General features: G+C 38.8%; 1 protein-coding gene across 1 annotated transcript in view; it reads right to left on the bottom strand.

Annotated features, from left to right (window-relative positions):
• The window catches only part of SFMBT2 (Scm-like with four mbt domains 2), a 128,561-nt gene that overhangs the window by 24,246 nt on the left and 96,161 nt on the right, over positions 1-8,154 (bottom strand). The gene's annotated exons all lie outside the window — the stretch shown is intronic.

Here is an 8,154-nt window from a genome sequence, read left to right as displayed (position 1 = left end):
AGCCAAGTAGCAACAATGCAGTTTGGTAAAGAACAACCCCAGCCTGCTGATGAAGCAGTAGCAGGACATTGATCAGTCATGATTCTGTTCACTCTGCTCTATGCTCCTGTCAACATGTTTACTGCCATCACATGTTTACTGCAGCAGAGTCGGATTGCCCCCTAGCACATCTTTCCTTTCCCTAACACTGCTGTATGGGGTTTTAGTGGGGATATACAGTATAAAGACACATTTGGGGTACTTGCACTAGTTGCATTCAAAATTATTATTATATTATATTATTATAATAATACAGGATTTACATAGAGCCAACAGTTTGCAATATAAGGAAGGCATTACAGTTACAATACAAATCAAGACAAGTTGGAGGGGGCCCTGTCCGCGAGAACTTACAATCTAAAAGGAAGGGGCAAGTTATACAAGAGGTGGTAGCTGTGTGGGAATGATTTGTTTGAGAATGTGATGGTTGAGTGGTTAGTTTGAGGTGGGATAGAGATGAGTCTTTAGGGATCTCCTAAAGGCAGACAGAGTAGGAGATAGACGGACAGGTTGGGGTAAAGAGTTCCAAATGATGGAAGAGACTTTAGAAAAGTCCTGGAGGCGTGCATGGATGGAATTGATGAGGTCTTGGAAGAGCAAAGGGGACGGTTAGAGTGATACTTTGAGACAAGGTTGGAGATATAGATGGGGCAGAGTTGTGGATGGCTTTGTAAGTGGTTGTTAATATTTGGAATTTTATCCTTTGGGTGACTGGAAGCCAGTGGAGAGATTGGCAGAGGGGGGGTTGAAGACACTGAGCGGTGGGTTAGGTAGATGAGTCTAGCAGCAGCATCCATGATAGACTGAAGGGGGATAGCCTGTGTAGAGGTAAGCCAATGAGGAGGGAGTTGCAATAGTTGAGACGAGAGATAACAAGTGAGCTTTGTGGTTTCATTGGTTAGGAAGGGGCGTTTTGGAAATGTTACGAAGGTGAAGGCGGCATTAAATTACATTTAATGACTTTTTTAGGAATATATAACTTTGTTAATTGCTCAATTTTTAATACCTGCCCGGAGTTCAATTAATGTTTGCTGCAGTTGCCCAACAATGATACAGATAAAAAGCTCAATTCCAATCAATCATGATTCAAACTGGGTTGCCTCAATCCACAAATGGGCAAATTATGTAGCTCATTTTTTTTTGACCACTAAATAAAATTATAATCTTCATTTTACTTCACAAAAAACCTTTTGATGCTATAAAAGTGTTTTCCTTCCCAATGTGCTTTCTCCATTCACACCTCTGCTTTTTTCACGCAGTGCAGGTGTTACCAAAATACAGTGGTGTAAACCGCAGTGTTTTCAATGTGCATTGTACGTGTGTTACCGTTCATACATATAAAACGTTTGTACTGTTGAAACTGCACCAAAGATGCTCTGAGCAGGATTTTTTTAATTTACCCGCACTTCCTAAAACTGTGAGGTGTGAATGCAGCCTAACTGCAGGAATGCTTATGCATGGGGTTTTCTACCGGATCAGATACTGTTATTGGTTTTACAGTTTACTTGCTACAGAGTGTAAAATTTGCAATTTTTACTATCATTTTGTTCATCACTACTATTGCAAACAATTTACACTCATATTGATGGCATTTTCTGACATACTGGAAGAATTTGTATAACTCTAATAACCCATTTTCCAATTCTCTGTCACCCAGGTTATAACACTTGATGCACTGCTCAAAACTTCAATGAATGAGCAGCACTGTTTTCATAAACACATGCAAGAAAATGGCAGATAAACAAAATACTCTATAAAGTAGGGTATACACGGTCATATTTATATCAGGAAAAAATATAACAGATTCCTTCATCCACGCTAAACAGAATACAAACCTCCCACTGTGTGCTTTGTATTCTGACAGCGACGCTGACCTCTGTCAAAATGCCCGAATGGTGCTTGCAGCATTCAGCCGAGGATTTTCCAACATTTTCGTACAATAAAGTCAATCCAATCATCAACTTCTGTTGAGGGAATAGGGTCACCAACGGATCAAATTTTGCCTGATTCAGCAAGAATTCGCTCTGTGTGTACCCAGCTTAAGATTATTTAACCACTTGAAGTCCGGGGTGTTAAACCCCCTTCTCATCCAGGCCATTTTTCAGTATTCAGCGCTGCGGTACTTTGACTGACATTTTTTTTGTCATGCAACGCTGTACTGAAATGAATTTTATACCCTTTTTTGGGGACAGATAGAGCTTTCTTTTGGTGGTATTTAATCACCACTGGGTTTTTTATTTTTTACAGACATTTACAAAAAAAAAAAACGTTTCCCTTATATTTCAGATGACTGACAGGTGAATGCGGAAGTGATGTATTACACATCACTTCTGCATTTACAGCACGGAGGGAGATCAGCAAGGAACTGATCTCCCTCCCTCTTCCTCCTGACGCCCTCCCGAGCCAGTCCCGGGCCACAGATGGGGTAGCGGATCCCGGGATTGAGGGTGAGGGGTCAGGAGGGGGGGCGGCGACAAAATCGCGCCATACAACCGATCGGCGGCTATAGAGCCGCTGATCGGTTGTATGTAAAACAGCTGTTAACGACTGTAAAAACAAGCGGGTCTTTCCTGCCCGTGCGCTAGGGGGCGCGTGCGAGCAGGAAAAAAATGCCGTCTGGAGACGGCAACCCACTGATGCGAGTCCGCCGTCCGTCCATTTTTTCTTAACGGGCGGATGGCAAGAGGTTAAAGCTTCAATCTAGCCAATTTCTCCTGACATTTGAATAGAGTTGGGAAGAGTTAAGATTTCACTAAAGTTCATCAGACATCCCTTTCTCCTGCTCACTTACTTAAAATGAGTTGTTTGAATACTGCAAATTGGCTGAAATGTACTCACCCACAGGTGGATTTTGTACGTACTGCCCAGCAACATCTGCTTATTGGTCTCAAGTGGTTGATATACTATCCTCCATGCTGCCAATCTCTATACTGTTCACTCCTGAAGTTTGTATAGTTTGCAAAGAGCTGTGGCCGCATTATACTAGAATTTTTGTAAGGGAAACCCTATATATGGCCTGCAAGATTATCACAATTAAATGGATGACTCCATCCCTCCAAAAGTGTACCAATGGCTAGCATTAACTAATCAAATTCTTGAGAAGGTAATTTATTATTTCTGAAAATGCCCTCTTAAATTTCACAAAGCAGAGATCCATGGTACAAAGCAACATAAAAAATACACTTTAAGTTTATACTCTTTTTGCACATGAAGGTATAGCTAATATATATGATCCCTTTTATATTTTAACTAACTTTGCTTGTGTATTTGTGCAGAATGATTGAAGAAGACTGTCATTGCTTTACAGTTTTATTAATATCTTTAACATGGATACTGAACAATTGCTGTCATTACTGTATATGCAATAATTCTATAAAAAACTGTATGTATTCTCTGAGCTCAATAAACAGAGTTTAACATAAAAATTTCAGTAAGGTGTTTAGTTCTGTCTCCGACCCCATTGAGAAGATTTTCCCTGACCTCCTGTCCCTCTGATGTCTATACAAGAAATGAGGGTTGCAGTTGTTACGGGGAAATTAAGGCAAAGGACAACCAAATATTCTTCACTCTACATCAATAGGATAATATATGCGGGTTGCTATCCAGGGTACCATATCCATAAATATGATGAAATCAAAGTAAAAAGTGAAAGAGCATACTTTTTAGATACCAAGACAAACAGGGTTATTCAATAAAGGGTGAAGAGTTTGGAGAAGGCAGGAGACGTGAACAATCTAGGCCAAAATAGCTGAACTGGAAAGTGAGCAGAATTGGAGAATTTTTCCAAATCAGCTGTGTTGTCCTAGATTGTTCACTCTTGCCTTCTCCAAACTCTTCACCCTTTAGTAAATACCCCTGTGTATTTTTAATTTCCCTTACACATGTTTGGGTTTTCAGACTAAGGGAACATTCACACAGTAAAGTGAACATTCACATTTCTAAGTGAACAGTATCTACACCTGTCATAAATAAAGTCCCCTAAATCATTGCTGTCACATATACCTTTCTAGAGTCATGTAAAGTAGACTGTTTATCCAGCCATATTGAGGACAAGTGTCAAAAGGCTTTTGTTCTTGGCAAAAAGCAGATAGATGCAATATATATAGATCTAGATCTAGATCTATATAGATCTAGATCTAGATCTATATAGATCTAGATCTAGATCTATATATATGTATTGGTTTACAAACAGCCTTCAATCAATATTCCTATTTTACACAGCCTCCAATTTTTCTGTCCTTAACCAACATCTGCTCGCACATATAAATTTAGTTCTACAGTATACAAAGATCACATAAAAAAATCAAATGTTGCAAATGTTGTGTGTTTGCTGACCAGGCGTTTTTTCTCTACGCATTTCTCAGATATAGAATTTTGCTTCTCTATATCAGAAATGCTGGAAAAAGAACCCCGGTCATCTGCCTAATCAGCAAACACACAACATTTGATTCTTTATGTAATCTTTGTATACGGTAGAACTGAATTTACATGTGCTGACATTGAGTAGGCGTTGGATGGGGACAAAATAATTGGAGTCTGTGTAAAATTGGAATATTGGTTGAAGGCTCTTTCAAATCAATATTATATATTTATCATTTAAATAAGACCTTTTTTTGGTACCTAAAAAATCTGCTCTTGCACCTTTTTCTTTGATTTCTTCCTCAATCTAATAATAATGTGTTTGTGTCCTTCTCTGTGTACCAGTTGGAAAGATTTTCTTTCACTTCCTCTACTGCCAGAAAGCGAAGGGAAAATGCCGCCATTAAAGACACATACAACAATAAAAACATGGCAGTATTTTCCACGTTATCCAAAAATAAACGTTTTGGCTTGATTTAAGTAAGCTAGAGCAGAGAATAAATATTGCCTATACAGTATAATACATTTTGCATGTCTATATCTAGAGAAAGTGTTTTTTCCATCAAGTTATTAAAACTGAAAGTGAAGGCAATCTTCCCTATGTAATGAATCCCTTAACAGGGTTTCTTGCGGAATTCAGTGATCGGCTTAGCCTCTGGAATAGCAGCACTTGAGAGCACAGTACTAAGAAACATACTCAGCAGGTTATTGATCCAGAGAGATATCTGATTGTCCTTTCCTGGAGTCAGGAAGTCAGTTGCGTACTTGAGAAACAAAACTGGCAGCAGCTGCTTGGAAATAATTTGGCAGAATGCCTCCATTTCATTTTGGTATATGCTGCCTGCCTGTAACGGACTGAGCAGGCACACACATCTTTTCATGCCTTTGATATACTTCAAATTCTGTAAATCTTTGCTATAAACTGGGATAACAGAAATCTGTTGTAATCAGTCCTAAATTAACCAACACAGATGTAAATAGGATATTACATCGAGCTATAAAAAAAGAACACTGCACCTACTGTTGTTGGAATAAGTAAGAGGTTAAAAAGCCATTCAGCTTTGCTTATTTGTTAAATATATTGTTAATTTGTTAAAATAAATAAAATTGTATACAAGTCCTTAAACATTTTAATTGAATTGATATATTCATCCGGCTAGCCATCTTAGTTGATTCTAGGGCTAAGCGTTATATCGTTTGACAATTTATCCAGATATAGTAGAGAAATAGGTGCATTTTAAATATTTCTATAATTTTTTATAGCCAAACAACTAGATGAGAAGTAATAAAAAGAAAAGCTTTTGTTTATTGCGTCTGCTAAAATGTATAACAACAAAATGCACAAAATCTGAATAAAAGTATCAGCCTTAATACTCATCTTTATTTATTTTCTTTGGTGACTTTTATAACTTATATTTATAAATTGTTGGCATATCAGTCGGAAGATTGCTAACAATGGGTGAAATTGATGACAATATCCTCTGAACTACCCAAAAAATGGGTTCTAAAATCCTGATTATATTTGAAAAATCAATATGTATATTAAAGCTATTAAAGACTACCCAAATGCCCCTTACTTACTCACCTAAATCTTTGGTCACATGATAATCCAGTCCCCCGTCTTCTGTGTGCAGGGGGTGGGGTCCTTCTTCGGGTGTCCATATCTTTGCCAGGATGATGTGGACACTACCTATTGGCTGTCTAGTGTCAGAGTTTATTCCAGATGGAATACTGCAGTAATGGGAAGTGAGGGGACCGGTGCGTCAGCACTGGATTATCCTTTCACCAGTTGTATAATACTAAGCTTCACAAGGTATTAAAAAAAAACACTGGATCACTAAGAGGGAGGTTGGGAGGGAGTATAGGTTTTGCCTGGAGATGGATTTTAAAGGATACCTGTCCTTAGAGAAGTATAGAGGCAGCCACTGCTAACTCATTCTGCAAATGCTAATTGCGTGGCTGTCCTGTTGTCCTGCTGTCCTCTTCTTTCAATACTTTAGAGTCAATGAACCAGAAAAAGTATGTAGACAAAGAATTTTGCTTTCATTCTGACTTTCCTGACCTGCATTTTAGCTTCATGCCAGTGATTGAGAAAGTACTAAAACCAGTGGGTCCGTATAAGAGCCAAGCAACAAGCATTTTCAGAAGGAAGTTGGCAATAGCAGACCCCCTAAGCATTTATTTGTATCTTTATGCTAACAAACAGCACAAGATCGACATCTTTTATTCAGATGTAACTAACTAGCGAATATATCTCTGTATTTCCCTTTAGGTTCACAGAAGACTTTTGTAGGAGTACAAAGCCAATATCCATTAACCAAGCAAAATCATGAATATTTAAAATGAGTTGCTTATAAAACTTTAATGTTCTAAATCTGCCATAACTGCAATGTTTCAAAGTTGCATTAAACAAAAATACTGGCACTCTGTAAAATAAGATGAATAAAAGTTTTGGCTTGATTAAAGTAAGCTAGAGCAGAGAATAAATATTGCCTATATAAGCATAATACATTTTGCACTGCCACTAGTATGCAACATTCACCTGATCTCCCACTGTACGCTATGTTTTCTCTCATAAGCTGCTTCATTACTACAGTACAGTGTCATGAAGTGATGTAGAAGGAACCAGTGCGCAGTGGAGGACCAAAATATGCAACACACCCAGAAGTGTCATATATCAGAAGCTGTAGCACTGCAAGAGAGGGAATACTGGACTCACAGACTGTTAGAAAGATCAGAGTTAATCATCTTATTTTACAGTGTGTCTGTATTTTAACTATTTTAGCAACAAGGTCATTTTATATTTCAAAGCAAATCATATATGTTGCTCCCTGAACGTTACATATACACTGAGTGGCCAGATTATTATGACCACCCCATCAGTTGGGCCATGAGATGACTCCACGAGATGACTTTGTTGGCCCGCCTCGTGACTCCGCGAGATGTTGAAAGGTGATGCGAGGAATCTGACACTGCACTGTTGCCCTTCTGTTGTCTTGTACCAGTCTTGCCACTCTCCGTTCTGCCCTAACATTGACTAGTCGCTGATGGCCACAATTCACACGTTCAGACCCAGATTTTCGGCTGACAGTCCAGTCTTTAAACACTTTAACAACAGCTGCTCTTGAACATTCAACAAATTCTGCTGTTTTGCTGATACTCGCTCCATGGCTCCGAGTGCCAACAATCATCCCACGTTCAAAGGCTGTTAAATCGCATTGTTTACCAATATCTTCAGAAAAAAAATCACTTCTACTGTTGTGGTAAACAACCTGCTTTCCTATTTATTATGGTCTGGCCCTCTAGAAACTTCAGCGCCAAATTATAGCTAATTTGCCTACAAATGTCAGGTGGTCATAATAATCTGGCCGCTCAGTGTATATGGAACAGTAACAGGTCTTTTTCACAGTTATATGTGACCAACAGGCAACATACAAGCCATATACTGGTTGGTTTTTGCTGCAATGGGCTTGATGGTGATCCCATGGGTGACAGAAATTGTAAGAAGTGTGTTTGATCACAGATATGGGTCTACTGAAGTGACACTACATGGTTGTTGCATCGGGCAAGCTGGCTCCATATGAGAAAAGAGAGCATTGCCTGGGGGGAAAAAAAGCACAGTGGTGTGCCCTTAAAAACATGCAAAAGGATCTGCTATGAAGTTATGTAACACTTACCTAGCAAGGATTGGGAAAGGCCTTGTGGGGTGTGAAATCTATTAGATGTTGATTAAAGGCAAGTGAGGTTAGCAATTTA

This window comes from Nanorana parkeri, unplaced genomic scaffold, assembly GCF_000935625.1.
Source record: "Nanorana parkeri isolate BGI_ZX_2015 unplaced genomic scaffold, ASM93562v1 scaffold27, whole genome shotgun sequence".
Taxonomy (NCBI): domain Eukaryota; kingdom Metazoa; phylum Chordata; class Amphibia; order Anura; family Dicroglossidae; genus Nanorana; species Nanorana parkeri.
Note: the sequence above shows the minus strand (reverse complement) of the source record. Positions and strands in the feature narration are given on the sequence as shown.